At 34.6% G+C, this 18,359-nt stretch overlaps 1 non-coding gene across 1 annotated transcript; it reads right to left on the bottom strand.

Moving 5' to 3' along the window:
- Nucleotides 1-2,940: 2,940 nt before the first annotated feature.
- Nucleotides 2,941-3,012, bottom strand: Trnaa-cgc. Its single transcript has one exon. It is a non-coding gene; the product is annotated as a tRNA-Ala (tRNA).
- Between the last annotated feature and the right edge of the window lie 15,347 nt (nucleotides 3,013-18,359).

Below are 18,359 nucleotides of genomic sequence, written 5' to 3'. Positions count from 1 at the left end.
GTAAAGAGAAATAAGTTAATTTCATATAAATTTCGTCTACAATAGGTACATATCCCAGAGTCTCCATTTAGCAAATTAAAATTGGAGTTTTTCAGATTAAATCTCGAAAAACATACAAAATGGGTCGAGTTTGTTGAGGCAATCGTTATTGTTTTTGTCTAATACATACAAGATTCACTAAATGTCATATCTATAACATTAATAAGTTACTAGACTATAAAATACTTTTTAAACAAAACTCTTTGGTCAAATAATTTACTTAAGAGAAAACTGTCGCTATCTTTAACAATGTCGTAGTTAAACGCAACATTGGTTGGTATCCCGTCTGCTATAACAACAAACCGTATTGCTTTAGTTAAGGATTCTCTTGTAGAATCCGATCTCGTTAATTGTTTGCAGATCGAAGTCAGTTCGTTTGATCTAAGTCGGCAAACTGCTGTGGACAAGTTAGCTACATTTGGGAACTATTTTGAACTCTAATTGACGTATAGTGGAGGAAAACTCTTCTTAATTTGCTTCAATAATGAAAAAGTTCTGGTATTATTATTGTTCATTGTGATGATATCAGTTATCGCTGTGAAACAAAATGGTGTTGTTTTGTGGGGGAATGTAAAGTATCCTTTGTTGTTACTTTTAATACCTCCAAAAATATGTGTGCAAAGTTTAATAATGTTACAGTAATGTATAGTTGTTCCGTATTTTTCACGGGTATGTGTTACAAACAGACTCACATTGACATAATATCATTACGATAGGGATGTAACTATCAAATATTCATGTGTAAAACCGTGACCTCTGATGGCCTTATAAAATGGCATGTAGAAAAAATATTCAGCGATGGCCTTTAGGGCAATAATCAACGAACAAATCGGCCCAATAAAAACGTAAAGATAATTTCAAAATAAGTTCATGTTCGCGTACTACAAGCCTACCGTCCCCTAATGTTAAGCGTCGTGGAAAAGAGAACGCTTTACGGCTTGTAAAGCGGCATCTCTCTTTCACATATTAAACAATCAAACGATGATGACGTCATAAAGGCCATGATTTTTAAAACACATCTGCTATAGCTTTCCTTATTTTTATTGAACCCAAAACCAATAACAGCTTGTTGAACAATGTTCAAAGGGATAAATTACGAATTTGTTCTTGCCCACACGAATGTTCAAAATAACCAATATAAGTAGGTACATTATTATACATGCATGTACAAAATAACCAATACAGGAAGATTATTATTATAGACGCAAATTATTTAGTTTACCTCATGAAGACCGTTTTATACGATCACTGTTTGAGAGGCGATGTAAAGACCGAATTTTGGAAATTTCTGGAAACTATATCAGATTTTATGCGCGCATAGAGGTAATAAAGATTACAGGCTGAGGAAATTTAGTAACGTTAAAGCTTCCGGAGCTAACCGCAATTTATGTTGTGATAGATAATATGAGGCCCAACATTCTGTGAAGTAAATTCTGGGACAATGTGAAGCTTAAACGCAAAAGGTGAACATTTTTTGAATTATACTTTTGCTGTATTAAAAATGAAACTCTATTGCGATTTTAATTTTGGGTGAGACTATTTGTTTTCAGTGTGCATCAGGCTTAAGGATAAACATGGATCTCGATCCGAAGACTCCGCTGCCTGTCCGTCTGTCACCATGCTTTGTCTCATGAACTGTTGTAACTTTGTCGATTGAACTTTTCACATCCCACTAATATCCCACTATCCCACTAATCACAATAATATTATAAAGGCGAAAGTTTGTGAATGTGTGTATATGTTTGTTACTTCTTCACGTCGATACGGCTGAACCTATTTCAGTGAAATTTGGTATGGAGTTAGCTGACACCCTGGATTAACACATAGGCTTTTTTTACGTTTTACTACGAGATAATATCTTATTCCCAAGGGAAAATCAATGTAAATGAATTGGCGGGTTATGTATGGTGAACTTTCTACCTCCATATTTTTTTGCAAGGAGGATATAAAATCTTTAATCACACCATTATTAATAAGAGCCGAGCAGTGATGAAAAATCTTACAAATATGGACAGAAGTTGCGTTCACTCTAAAAACTAATCCGATTTAAAAAAATCCTAAGTTATATCTTCTATCCACGCGGACGAAGTCGCGGGTAACTGCTAGTATATACTATCAATAGGTGGACTCATATTTTTTTTTATTATTGATTTATTTGAGTTGCGACTTCGCCGCCGCGTCAGCTCATGATTAAGGACTCCGGTTTCTATTGGAAGTATTAGAGCGCACGTTATTAAATAATCAAATGTATAATATCAATATGTAACTCAGTTTATTGAAATACATAATAGCATTTTATGCTACAAACTGGGAACATTTCAGTTTCCATTTATGAAAGGAAAATAGGATCAACATAGCTTATTGGGTAAAATGGTGCTATTACAGGACTTTGATATTATAGCTCAGACTTTAAACATGTATTACTGATACTATTCAATTCTTGTTTTATTTTTAATGAATCATCAAATTTTAGTTATGCCAAAAAATTAATTTGAACCAAAATATACACACTCAAGGATTAAAGTTTTCAAAGTATTTAAATTTCCTTGACTAACGTTCACGAGGTTTAATTTTAAAGATTGAGTTTAGAAAAAAATACTTGAATATACCATTTGCCAACTTGCCTCGAGTACAATGAGACAGGTACCTGCATAATATTAAAACTTTATAAATTAATTAATGTTTCACAACAGGACCATAAAACTTACGAATATCCATTGTTATAAGGACCTTCTCTTGTGTCACATGCAAATCACTGTTGAAAATAACTCAACTTTTGCCGCTTTTTAAATTGAACCTACAAAATAAGATAGGTAAGCAAAAATGAACATTAGCAAGTGAAATTTACTAAAAGAAAATGAAAATTCAATATAAAATCGCAAAAAGTTGCGTTAAAGTAGATGGAGATGCTGGGATTTGAACCCAGGACTTTCAGCATGCGAAGCAGACACTCTACCACTGAGTTACATCCCCTGTGCGTAGTAAATTGAAATTAGTGTCCATAACAGTCACTGTAATAGTTTTTTATATTTTTTTAATATTCAAGTGGTTTTATCCACATGGATACGTCAACCCATCTTATAGAAAACTAGCTGACCCAGCAAACGTTGTTTTGTCGAATATTTTTTTTTCTAGTTGTATATATTTTTTATTTATTTATTAAAAATCTCCCTTACTTCTATCATTACAGAAACTTAACATCCTAATGCGATAGTGAGGTCTCTTTATACATTACTTACTTATTATATATATGCACTAAATATGAGTTTTAAAAAACTAAATACTTATAATAACTAACAGTACTTAAAATGTAAAAACAACAACCTTATAGCCTATTCTAGTCTAAATTATAACATAAAAAGAACAATAGTACTTTTGCGAATTCACTCGAGTGTATCAATACATCAATCTTGACGTGAAGAGCGTTAATAACCCGTAGGTACTGCGCGGGTTAATGCTGACTTAGCGAGCAGGTTGGTCCTGGCAACCGGCACAGCCAGTAGCGGCGGGCGGTGCCGCCTCCACGCGTAGCGGTCCGGGACACACAGACTCAGGTTCTTCAGTACTCCTGGGTTATGCTCAATACCCCTAAGCAACCTAACCAGATAGGAAACAAGTGCGAATTCCCTTTGCACCCTCAGTTGTTTGTACCCGACCATACCGAGCACAAACAGCGTAGGGTACATCAACGGGTAAAGCGGATATACCCCGTATAATTTTTTATATAAGTGGCGCGTGAACTTGTTCTGTACGCGTTCCAGCATTAGCGAGTACTTGGCCTCATGCGGATCCCATAATAATATGACTGCCCTATGTTCCAGATGACTTCTGACAAGTGCGTCATACAGGACCCTGACTGTAGCTATGTTAGTGAAGTGCCTCGTCTGCCTCAGAACAAATCCCAAATTTCTGAAAGCCCTTTAACAGATCGACGTAATATGCTCGCGAAAAGACAAGTCATGAGTGACAGTAACTCCTAGATCCCTTACTTTAGAGACACGTTGCATGGGCGAGGCGCCCACTACGTACTCGTGTACTGAGGGGCACGCGCGCGCGTAAAACTCATTAACAAGCACTTCGACACATTGAAGAAAAGCTTGTTATCCTGACTCCATTCAACCACCCTATCTATATCCTCCTGCAATCTTTCGCAATCGAATTAACTTTTAACCTCCAGCAGCAACTTGAGGTCATCCGCAAATAATAAACAAGTGCCATGTTTGACGACTTCCGGCAAATCGTTTACCATTATGATGAATTCCAGAGGCCCTAAATTGCTGCCTTGACTCACTCCGGACCAGGTATAATATGGGTCTGATTCGCATCCATTATAATCTACGTACTGCTGTCTATCCCGCATGTAACTGGCAAAGAAGTGCAATAGATGTTGGTGTGCAGCCGGCTTCTGCGAGCTTCTTTAATAAGATATCATTATCAACAGAGTCGAAAGCTTTTTTAAAATCAAAGTAAACAGCGTCCACTTGCACACCAGCATCTACTGCAGGCACCACCTGCGTCATAAAGTTCAGTAGATTAGTGGCAGTACTGCGCGCCGGCCGAAAACCGTGCCGCGCGTCCACTAATTGGCCGCGTATCTGCTCTTGCATACTGCGCTGTATAGCAGACTCAAACACCTTGGCTGGCGTCGACAGTACTGCCACCGGTCTACAACTAGTTATATCCGACCCTGCCCTACCTTTGGGTACCGGAATTACTCGCGTGATCTTCCATTGAGAGGGGAACGTAGTAGAACACCTATTAAAAATGTACAGTAGCGGTTCCGCGAGAACAAGACCACAATCCCTAAAAAGAAATACCGTCTGGGCCCGCTGAACGCTTCGGTTTCAGGCGCTCGAGCGCACCTCTAACGTCCTCCAGACTCAGTGCGTTAAGTTGTACGCGCGCACTGTTCGCTCCTCCCGCCGCGGCAGCCGCCTGGGCGTCTAACTGCTGATCACTGTACACCGATTGAAAAAAAGTCGCGAACTGCTTAGCACACTCGTCATCTGAAAAATGCACATTATCTTTGATAATAGTTTTTAATGCCACATTATAAAGAAATAAAATAAAAACAAAAAATGTCGTCCAAAAAAATATTTTTTTTTTAGTGTGAGCAACCCTTATCACTTAGGGGTATAAAAAATAGATGTTGTTCTATTCTCAGACCTACCCAATATGTATACAAAATTTCATAAAAATCGCTCGAACCGTTTCGGAGCAGTACGGTAACTAACATCGTGATTCTTTTAATATTAGGTTAGGTTAGGTTAAAACTGCGACCTCCTACGCACGAGCTGAGCGAGCGAAGCGAGCGCAGCGGGGCCGTATCGAAACAACTCGCTTTTCGTTACTTTTCTGTCGATTTCTCGTCATTTACAGTCAGTCGTTCACTTACTATTTAAATAACCCTAATTTATAAATTTTGACACTTAAAATTGTAATTTACAGTCACTCGTTTTACTGCTACGCATAAAAAAATTGTAATTAAATATGTTTGTATTACTTTGCCCAAAAGGTGATTGGCAATATGTATAGTGTCCGGCCAATTTGATTATTTGAATAATTATTATCAAATTGCACTCTCATATTGGGCAGTTTTTTATAGTGACCATGCATTATGGATACTGCTCAATTTATCACTTGGTCCATAACATTTAAATGTAAAACATACCCTCCCGGGAAACTGTAAAGGTATTCCAGATTGCATGGCATTGAAATCGACACTTCAAGTCCAGATTGATATTTTGGTTTGTTGAAGTTCTGATGGATTCTATAATGCGAATGCATACGATACGATACGTTAATATTTTAGACAGTTTATTGGCTATGTCACGCTGCAATGCATAGAATTGCATGATTATATTAAGCATGGTCAGGCTTTTAACCCCATTAAATATTATACCATACTATGTATTAGAGTTGTTAATTATGCACTCGCCTATCGGTCGTGGTTTCGATTCCCATCCCAGACAAATGTTTGCATGATGACCAAAATCATTTGTCAGTGTGTAATTTATGTCTTCTTTTAATATATAAAAATTCCCTTGTCACGGTGATAGTTACCAAACTCCTCCGAAATGGCTTAACCGATTTTTACAAAATTTCATATGCGTATTCAGTAGGTCTGAGAATCGACTAACATCAGTCTATTTTTCATACCCCTAAGCGTTACAGTAAAAATAAAAAAATATTTTTCGGACGAAATTTTTTGCTTTTATTTTTTTATAATGTGGCATTAACAAATACATACAACTAAAAATAATTTATTAGGCAAAACAACGTTTGCTGGGTCAGCTAGTATGGTGTATTTCTGTCGCTGCTCAAACGACAAATGATGAATTTGAAAACCGAGGTTCAACGGTTGACACGGCCAATAGTTTTATGAGTGTCCAACTTTCTTGTAATTTGTAAGGAACTTTCAGTGTCAAGAGCCAGATTCACACTTGCCGGTGTTATTAAGAATATAATTTAAAAACATAACATAATACAAATAATTATGTAATTGTTATTCCAAAATATAATTTAATCTCATCTTGTAATCCTTGTATTCGAATAATCTCACGATCACCGGCCACGCTTGCGATTAAACCAATTAAGCCATTTAATTGAATAATTGGATTTCCAATTATGGTCATACAATTGGCCTGACTAAAATTCGTACCTTCAAGTAATGAAAAGAAAACGTTTGCTTAAAATCGAAATGCTCAACCTGAACTATAGTAAAACTTTTGATTTACGTTTATTCTATCCAGAAAGTTTTAAAAGTTTTAACGAAGGAGGCTTGTTATTGTTGAAACTTAGATTACTTAGCGAAAAAAAAAGTAAAAACTAAAATAATTTTAGCACTTTACGCCGACAGATATGATTATCGTAATCGGATTTTATCTATTGATCTTTATCGATAACGTTCATTCGACCTTCAATAGATACGGTATCGAGAGTAATGTTTAAAGCGGATTAGTCGTATCAAGTCTGAAATCTCAAAAGAAGGTCAAAAGGCCGTGGTCACATTGATCCTTTTCATCGTAACTCTTAGAACAAATGTACCTTTATAAAATCTATAGATGCCTATTTCTATGGCATTCGCTTACTGGATTCCTTAAACGGACAAAAGGAAAGTAATAATAGGGGTTAAACTACAAAATAGTTGTTTTTTTTTGTTTAACTTATACAATCAATTTTTAACCAATATTATCTTGGTCCGCCTTTGCTATACAATGTTGCAAATATTTTGATTTTGTACTGCTTCCTAGGAATTATACTTTTTGTGAAGAAGAAAATTATTTGAATCAAGGAAAATGGTACTCAATTGAAGCACGCTCAGCAAATACGGAGGTGACGAATATAAGTGTGAAAAAATGAACCGAAAACCACCTTGAACCACTTACCCGTAACATATTCTAAGAATCGCACACAACAAGTATTTAAAACAAACAATTACACACTAGTGATGTAGCAACATGCAAACTATCATGTTTTGACTTGTCTATCAAGGTAACATCACTATCGTAATATCAACACGACGCCATTAATATCACCATGAGAGCTCATTTTTAAAAAATATGAAACAAGGTGACGTAGTTGTCTTTTGAAGTTCATGTTATACCTATGATATGTTTTTGGCAGTATAATCTTGTTTCCTTTGCTCTTGATAAAGGTCAATAACTGTTCTTGTTTTTTTTTTCTGGCAATAGTTTTTAACATACAGATTTTATCAATTGGTATGGAATAAATTTTATATTCTGTTTCACTGTGTTAATATGAAGAATTTGGTTTGTAAGTGCTCAAGACTCGTACCGAATATTACCGCGCGTTTGGTTACATTATGTTTTTTTAATGAGAAGAGATTCGTATCTTAAGTGTGAGTTTATGCTGATTAAGAATACTACGTCTCTGACATGGCGGATAATTCTCGGAAAGCACATTATTTCAAATAAAAAAAAACAATATATTATTTTGACAAACGTAGTGTAGGACGATCTCGGATACGGTGGACTGATGATCTGCGCAAGATAGCTAGCAGGAGCTGAGTGCGAGCAACCGAAGATAGATTTACATGGTGTGCAATTAGGGAGGCCTTCATTGAGCAGTGAACGAATATGGGCTGATGATGGCGAATGTCTTTTTAAAAATGCTGTACTACGAGGTATTTTACTACGGCATTCTAAACGATTTTCTAAAGATTCAGTCCTGGTAATTTCTTAGACTACAGAAATTACTAGATCTTTGATACATTCTTCTCGACCTTAAGATAGATAGATATTCTTAGGCTAGTCTATTTTATCCTAACTTTTATGTTACCATGCCCCAATAAATAACGAAAAAGTTTGGTCAACATACACATACATTCATTCGTAAATCGTAATACATCGTAATGCTTAAGATGTACAAGACGTACAATTGCGTACAAACGCGTAACGTGCATAAATTAACACAAATAAGACTTACCGCTAAGTGTGAATAAATTACTCTGATTTTAGATTTCAAATGACTAATGTGTCGATGGAAAATGTTGAGTAAGCTCACTGCTTATTATCGTCTATGATTAAGTGAAATTATTGCAGATCAAAGTTTGTTAAAATGCTCTATTATCATGACTATATGATAGTTTCAACAACATCTTCAAAAACTTTTACAATGAAGGTTTAGAAGCAATAAATGTTCTTTAGGGCTCAATACTTAATGTGTCTATCAGATCTATAGCAAAAGTAATTCATACAAATATTTCTATCTCAGTTTCCAAACCCTTTCAGAGTTAAATATATAAACTACAAAAAAATAAACGAGCAGTTACTTTTTACGTACTATTTAGTCTCAACATACATCACTTCAATTAATATATCAATACAGCCAAAGAAATAACAACCATTTTGTATTCGCCAGTACATAATTGATAGCCCTAACGATGTGTGTAGACGTTGGTTTCGAAACATTTGTTTCATTGACTGTCCTGCCCAGGCCCGGTGATTATGACAAATTACACTATTGTCTCCGATTGTACTTGAACTTCACTATTATGTGATTTATGAAACTGTTTTGTTTATTTATTATCGCATATGTAAGTGTGATACGTTTGTGTGTGTATTGATTTAAAATACTGATTATTTGATCACATTTTTGCAGTAGCTTAACGCCAGTTTTTGAATGTTTTGTATGTCAGTCTGTAAATGGTTTCCGATTGAGCTGATATTTTGCTTCAGATTAACCTGACATAGAGCTGATCTGATGCTGGAGCTAGAAAAGAAATTATTTATTCTACAAGAAGGATATTCACTTTTACATCTCTTTTTTTTAGAACGCTGGAGTCGACCAAGGTGGAGAAAAAATTTTCTTTAGAATACCATCGAGTTAAAATTTGTCTTCGTGTAAGTATTTTGTCGTAGTTGGTGTTAAATTGCCTTCTCCAGTAACTACTGTAATTCCAAACCAAAAAATCACTACTTTTTTTAATAGTATTTTTTTACATAATGTAAATCTGACAGTTTATATTTTCCTTTTTGCATTAGGTGTATATCTAACCTTCTATCGATGGACTATGTAAAGCAACACTTTTTACACTTCCGTATCCTACAAAGTATTACTTCCTGGTCACAAGTAATTATGCTTTCCTAGTAATTTAAATAATAAACGTCAATGTACGAGGTTTTAAGCAACAGTAACCACAAAATCGTGGTTGTAAATATGTACCATAATTATGAAGGAGGAAAACTTTGTCTATAATAATTTGGCAATACTAGAAGAATTCATTATGTACAACAATAATATATTACGTCAACAACTTCAGCTCTTCTTGGTCTGTTGATTGTAGTACTCCACAAGCCTTGCCCATATACCCGTAACTAATTACATAACCTCAATGTTTACAATTATCGGTCAAGTACAAGTATATAAATGCCGACCTACGATACTCATACCTTGAATAAACCTTTGTTCCATTAATAACATAACTAAAATGGTTTTTGAAGGAATGAACTGGTTTTTTTAATAATTGCAATATTTATTAAAATTACATCAAGTAAGACTGTGTAGTAAAACACAAATATAATAAAAAGTATTTCACTTGTTCTTCTAGTTCGAGGTCTAGTAAGCGAATTGAAGTAAACATTTTGTGTAAAACACCGCACCCATCTTTAATTAAAACACATTGTTAAGAAAACATTAATCAGAAAGAAAGACTGCTGAACGAAGGCCGTAACACAGCATAAATCCTCTTTATTACCGTGATGAGACAATGAAGTAATTAAAACAATAATAAGTACCCTTATCGCATCCAGTAATCTTATTAAGGAAACCATTCAATGAGCAAATGATTTAAACTTACATACAATCATCGATGAAGAACAATAAATTTAATGTCATTCATTAATTCACTCTCAATTTTATTGTCTTTTTGAACATAAAACTGGCTGAGTTAACGTTGACGTAACGATATTTTTTCGATAAGTAGTCGTTGAGATTAATACGATAAAAACAAACTGCTGTTGGACACATTAAAAGCAATCAAAGTTACTTGAGCAGTACATTATGAGAGGATAAATACTCTTTTTAATGTAAATTATGGATATGAGATTTCTTTTTATAATAAGCTCGCACATGAAACTATAAAATTACATTGAATCTGTTTATTTTTGAAAAGTCAAGTATTATTTATAGCGGATCGGTCGATTGCCTTGTAAGTCTCGTGATCGTAAACGTGACTACTGATTGTCTGATACCATGTCTTAAAGTAATATCATAATGTTTGTGGAAGCGAGAGAACGATATACGCGGTGTAGAGCGGCATCTCTCTTCCACAACCGCAACAATATTAGTTTGAGACGTGGTAGTAGGCCCTCTGAACTTGATGTAATTATTGATTAATTAAAAACTGTTCAGACAATATGTCGGCTGATTCATACAAAAGTCTATTATTCAAACAGGGGCCTATTACCAAAACTTTCGACTACACGGGTAGCCGAGTGGTTGAATACACCACGCGAAGCCCACTATTGCGCGTCATGTCGCGTGTTCGATCCCCGCGTAGGACAAGCATTGGTGTGATCCACGAATGCTTGTTCTGAGTTTGGGTCTCTTTGTGCATGTGTATATTTATTTTGTGAAATCCCCGCGACACAAGGATTAAATTCCTTACTGCAGGAGACGTATGAAATCTCAACGAACTGGGCCACGAAGGATAGTGTCATTGATCAATGGGACACTAGAGAAATCAGATACAGGACTTTCTCGTAATTTACAAAATGATGAAGCTGATTTCTAAAGGGCACGCATCATTCGCAAAGGTGTTGCTTGTTTTGGAATCGATCTCGATACCATTGACTTGGCAGTCTTACCATTAGGCTGTCACGGCTTCAAACGTTTACTCAGTCCCAAAAGTAAGACTGTTGCAGGAATCACGGCCACAATGCTTTAATTTACTAGGTGTTAGAAGGCCCTAAGGAAATACTACATTGCTTTGGTTTTAAGAAAATACCTAAATTTATTCTCTTTGCTTCGTTTTGAAACCATTCCCATTTCAACATTCTTGTGATTCGTAAAAAACTTACCGACAAACGCAATAATCATGATTACAGAAATATAAATACCTCGGTAAAAGGTTAAAAGCGCAAGTTCTTAACCGTTTAATATGAACCCTAATGATAGCAAACCTTTTACAAAATTTCGAAATAAGAGCACTTTTTACAACGCCAACAAGAATATAGTCAAAAAACCGCTCGAATTTAAACTTTATAAGAAAAAAAATTAAATTACGCGTTCGAGTCACATTGACCCACATATACGAAGGCTGCACAAATGTCAACAGGACCTTTGCGATGAGAATCAGAGCACCTGCACATAGCGACAAAGGTTACAAATTCGATTTTACACATGACATTACGAAATCGAGTGATTTGATTCCAATACACTTTTCTAATGATTGATCAAGTCACTATAGCTTTCATGTGATTTTTCAATTCTACTATTATCTACACACCACGGTGGCTACGGTGTTACTCGTGTGTGTGTGTTGATCAATGGTTTCAGTAATTCCACGTACGTATATACGTTTTATAATGACAATGGAGAGGCAGAAAATTCTCAATAGCAAGCTTTCGCCTTAGTTGGATTATCGATATTATAGGGGTTTTGGTTTTAAATTGGTAGTTAATAACCAAAATTATTATTAATAACCAAAATAACAGTTTTAGAATTCGGTTGTAGCTAACTGTTCATACAAGGAAACATAAATTAATTGAAAAATTATCAGTCTTAAAAGACGTAATATTATAAAGAGGCAACCTTAGATCCATCCCACAATCGCACTTGAGGTCTTAATTTATCAATAACTAGTAACATTAATTTATCAATAATGTAAATTTAACTTCACAAGTTACATCTATTACAAAACATTGATTTCATTCAACTGCCTCATTTTATGCTTGTAGCAATTAAGCATTAAAACGCCTTAAGGCAGTATCAAAAATAATTAACATAGATTAAATTAAACGGTCAATTTGACAGAAGTTTTATTGCATTTTTAATAACAGAAGACCAAGGTCCGCGATTAAATTAAACCACACTTGACATTGAGGCATTTAATAACCGCGAAAACATTTTTCATATATTTTAGTTCATGATTACGCAATTTTTGTTTACAGTTACAGTATATTAAATTACCCTAAAATTGGGACCTGGGTCATAGTAGGTGCGGTGGTGGACGAGGTGACCTAAATTATAAAGCTGTCGTCATTAGTTCATGTAGCATGCACGCTTGCGTGGGACAGAATGCGTCCTTCAGTGCCAAAACCTTTATCTTTTCTGGTCCTTCAGAGATTATAACGTCTAATATTGAATACATACAATTTTATGGCCGACTATAAACATAAGTATTTCTTTAAATAGTCTTGGTAACGTCATTGTAACTTACTACTGTTAAATTTTGACATCGTCGATTTAAATTCTAAATGCAGCTTCACAACAGGTTCACTTTGGCTCAATCTGACTAACCTATTTTTTCTTATTTTCAGCAACTGTGCTTAGATAAGGTACAATTAACTTCCAAATTACTTCTCATTATTTCACTGAGATTCCAAAGAAAAAAAAGGTCAAGTCTCTACCCATACCCAGTACACTGTTTCTTCGCTCACAGAACCGAAAATCCATAATAAACTCGACCAACTCATAGGAACATTAGCACCCAAAGTCAATATATAACATAATAACAACTATCTCTATCACATTCGTATAAGGCTGTGTTCACACAAGTGTGTCGTCAAGTTTCCCCATCGTTGTAACTTATGGCTGACACCGGTCATTACGCCCTCTTTGATATAACTTCCCTTTATATTCTGCGGCCCTATATAAGTTTTAGTACCCTCATATAATATTGGCTATGGTTGGTATTGCAAGAGTTTTCTTACATTATTTCTGAAAAAAAATAGGAAATTTAAGGAAGTGTTTGGCATTTACAGCAAGAAGATGTGTGTGAGCTATAATAATATTCTGGTAACATGTCCTATTATTGCCTCTCTTTTCTTTCACTCAATAACTTCCTGTGGGAAGAGGCCTGGTCAACTTCAATAGACAGAGCAAGAACCACGGGATTGTTCGCGTATGATTTGCGCTACTCTGGCTAAAATAAACAGGTATCATCTACAGCAATTTTGTTAATACAACATAGTTGGCAGCCAAGAAAATAAAAAGATGTTAAAAAGAATAAGATCTCGCGTATCAGTTTTTTTTAATCCTCTAACCTATGTGTTATGCAATGAAGACTTTTTTATATTTTCTGCATTATTTTTTCCGTAAACGTTTTCATAGATTTCCTAAGCTTTAGAAGTTAATAGGTAAATTGCATAAAACTTTTGCAAGATCACCCACGAGCAACTCATCAATGATTAATGAGTTCCCTTTCAATGCTTCGCAACAAAATAGATAAAGTTTTTGTTTCATTTCCTTTCATTCAAATTACTTCTTCAGTATTAAGTAGGCACAAGCACAAGATTGGAAATGAATTTCTTGTAAAAAGTTTAATAGAAATTATATGAGCAAATCTCTCATATGGAACATCGTTGTTAACCAATCTGGACTCATTGACAATCTGTAGGATCCTACCTTCTTTCAAACAAACAAAATAAACTCGAAACTCGAAAAGAACTCGAAACAGGTTAGTTTTTTTAAGGTAAACTTATTTCAATTCAACCAGATATCATTTATTATTTTTGTTGAATTATCAAATAGCTGCAAGTTGGACATTGAAACAAATGAAACTCTTTAAGTACTCAACCTTTAAACTTAAAATTATCATCATCCAACGACTGGACGCTACTGGATAAAGGCCTGTCGCAGGGTGTGAAACTGAGCTCTATCTTCGGTTTCCTCCTCCAAACCCTGCCAAAGGCAAGGTAGGGATGTATCAATAGAGATAGCTAAATAAAATATGACAGTAGCAGGTACTTGACTCATTTACTTATACTTGTCAGCCGCAAAAATAAACATACTAGTTTCTTAGACCTTTCCTTTTATAGATCTCTTTACCATACACCGTAACTCGTTAAGTGGACAACGAAAAATTCGAAGAAATCTTTATCCTCAATGACTCTCTCGGTTACTATGATCTCTTAAAGCAGGACAATTAAAACAAGCGAGAGGGACGGTGCGATACACTGTACCTAGCTGCGGTACAGTGTATCGCACCGTCCCTCTTCCACAATGGCTCCGTCTTACTGTAAATTGACAATTACAGGCATTGACGTTAATGCATGAATGAATGTCCTTTGGGTAATTATACATCTATGATCAAGTACCAGTTTTGCAATACAAATTATTGCAATAAACGTATTGTTTTAGAACAATGAGGTAAGTCTGACGTCACAAGGCTGCATATTTGTTTCCTTGTTTTAAAGCTACGTTTAAATACATAGTGCATAGTCTTACTGTAATAACCAAGTGCTAAAATATTTCTTTTATTGTCTCCGCTCCATAGAAAAATAACTCAACCAACTTAAATAAAGACTTTGAAATGTAATGAAAAATGTTTCTACTGCGTTATTTGCTAGCCAGCTATAAAAAGTCAACAAAATAAAATAAAATGTCCATTACGCAAATACTCACTTAAATTGGCACTGACTTTAAAGCCCAGAAGGGACATTCGTCTTCCAAAACACGTATTCAACTAGTCTTTATAGCCCATTCTCAAAGGAAACGGGGGTCAATTAGAACTAAAGGTATCAACCACAAAAATTACCCTTTGGCTACCATCCAGCAACATCTGAGCTTGAGAGGCCAATTATTGTGGTTAAATGTCACCTACTCCGCGATATTGGCATAGGAACTACGCAGGTTGGGCGCCAAGCCAAACCTGCGATAATAAGCTTAATGATAATTACACTACGAACAGTGCTACTAAAGTGAAAACTGAAAGGATCTGGGTTCGCTGGCTGATGGAGATTAAGAAGATTTTGCTTTAAGAATAAGGAGAGACTTTTTTAGAGCTGTGAAGTTAGTACAATGGTTATTTATCAATAACGGATAGCCGAGTGGTTGAGGTCACGACGGCGAACTATTGAGCAGAACGTCTCCCGGGCCCAATGCCCGCGTTTGCATTTGTGTGATCGACGAATGCTTGTTCTGAGTCTGGGTATATATGTGCATGTGATTTGAATGTTTGCCAAACCCCCCGCGACACAAGGATTGAGGTCCTTAATTCGGGAGTCGTTTCAAAAAAACTGTCTGATGAATTTAACATATCTTCTTCTTCTAATATATAAAATTCCCGTATCACGATGTTAGTTACCGTACTCTTCCGAAGCGGCTTAAACGATTTTTACCAAATTTTATATGCGTATTCAGTAGGTCTGAGAATCGACTAACATCTATTTATCATACCCCTAAGTACTAAGGGTTGTCCACCCTTAATATTTTGTGTCCACTGTGATCATCGACTGCCAGGCGGTACGTATTTTCCGGAACAGCAAGTTTATTTTATATATTTCGATATTGTTAAACACGCTATTAAAAAACGCAAAGAAAACAAAACATAAACTCTTTTTAACGATCAACTTGTTATAATATAGTTATTAACGATAGATAGATAGATAGAATACTCTACGCGATACCACACCTTTACGAAACAGGGCCTTCAATTTTAATCTAATGTGCTTAATATACAGTTGCAAATATTCTAATATCCGTTTGTTTTTTATTTGCCTTGTCTGCATCCGTTGTAAATAAGAGGCTGCGGTAGAAATTACTTACATACTTCAGTCACTTGAAACAATGGAATGTAAATGTAACATCATACACTATATTTATCCTATCACTCTACGAGGCGTTGGGATTTGTTAAAAATTAAAGCTGAAATATTTTAAAACACATGAAAGGCTCGAATAAAAACGATAAATCAATATAAACTTTCTATTTTTTAGTTAAAATTGTAAAACGATTCATATTTTTCTAGGAAACGGTGCAAGTTGTTAATTTTTTGATAAAGCAAAAATTGAACACCGCTTCAAATAAGAATAATTGGCAGTTTTTAAATGCAAGCCAACCATTAAAGTACGAGATACTTTCTACTAAAAAAATATTCGTAATAGAAGTTTCGTTAGCCTCGCTAATGACATGAACAGTCACCTTTTCTCCCTATTACACTAATTATCTTTCTTTCTCCTGTTTCCAGCATACACGGAAAAGTAAGTTCATTCATCTAAATGATTCAATGAAACGCAATGGCGCGGAATAACAAAAGTGCCTACAAAGAAATCTTCGAAAAAAGTTTTGATGATAATTTGCCTCAAATTGTCTTTTGACGACAATACTTAATTTACGTCCTTTATCGAGACCTTCAAGATTTTTGTTATACATAGGCGCACTGTCAGCAAGAAAAGTCGTTTAACACGATTATGTTTTTTAAAATAACTGTACACAATCAAATTCAAGGAGTTTCTGTCGCGCTGATAGGTAACAGAATTTTTTTTTAAATAACAGTAGTTGAAACATAAATCACAATAATATGTTTTTTGCTTGTTTTTCCTCAGTTTGAGAAAAATAAATGAAATTGACGCATGACGTCACTTCTGTGTAAAAAATTGATCACATGTGCCGAATATTTTTAAGTATCAATCTGAAACATTGCAAATATACCTTATATGTATTTGTTAAACCCAGTCATCTCATCCCTATTCCCCTTTGTAAATCAGATTGTTTTAGTCGCTGTTGCTGACTGTACATACTTTGTATGTTTCCGTATCTTTAATAGCTATGATACGTATAATTATGGTGGTTTAAAACTGGTATAATAACACACTCTATCAACAAAATCGTGAATACTAATTTAATTACAAGCAGCGCTATGCCTAAAAAACTCTTGACGATGGTGATACTTGATTTGTATAGGTATATTATTTTTGTTAATGTTCATTTAAAAATATACCAAAAAGTAAATATCTTAGACCACCACATTTTCTCACTGCGAGAGTTGATGATTTCAGATTCCAATATAAGGAAACCCTCTTTGCTATATTTTCATTCAACGTTTGTCAGTGAAGACTAAAATAATTAAATTAACAATTATTTTTATTTAATCCAAGAAATCATCTTGATTTAAATTCTTTTCATGTATAATACAAAATTAATCAAATCATTTTATTACTCTATCATACTCGCGCAATGTACATATATCTATGCTGCAGATTAATTCGTACTCAAATACTTCTCCCATGCCCTTTACAAGTGACATACTAATGCAGCCTTGTATAAATAAACAAACTTGTATAATATCACACATTCATAATTCACATACATTACATTTTATTATGGGAACACAATTTTTATATGATTCGTAAACATTTTCAGTCTTAAGTGAGTTTTTCTTTAGAATTGTTTAAACTCCAAGCTAAGTTTAATAGTGTAATAATTTAGCTATAAAATTCTGAGAGGTATTTAATATTTTGAATTTTGAATTGTTTACAAGAATTATTTTTGAAATTTAATGATATTGTTTCGATCAATAGTATTTTTGTGATAATCATAACGTGGACATAAGAGACATACATACTAATAGTTTTGTTGGATATAATACCAAATGAAATATTTTAAAATATATACCGTTTTTGTCAATAAATAAATCGTGCCGCTCATACTTAGTCATCTCCAAATAAAATCAAACAGGTTTTTGATGTAAACTAGCTAATAAATTATTATAAACAAAATCACTTCCGAACGCCTATCCACACGACGTCTTTCCGTAAAAATTCGAATGTAGGCCGCCGTTACAAGGTTAAAACCATATTAATTTTAAGTCTAGCCGAGTATTGAATTACTTAAGAAAATTGCGACCAAACCCA

The sequence above is a fragment of the Trichoplusia ni genome, chromosome 10 (genome assembly GCF_003590095.1).
Source record: "Trichoplusia ni isolate ovarian cell line Hi5 chromosome 10, tn1, whole genome shotgun sequence".
NCBI lineage: Eukaryota > Metazoa > Arthropoda > Insecta > Lepidoptera > Noctuidae > Trichoplusia > Trichoplusia ni.
The sequence above is the reverse complement of the archived record's forward strand: the minus strand, read 5'-3'. Positions and strand labels throughout refer to the sequence as shown.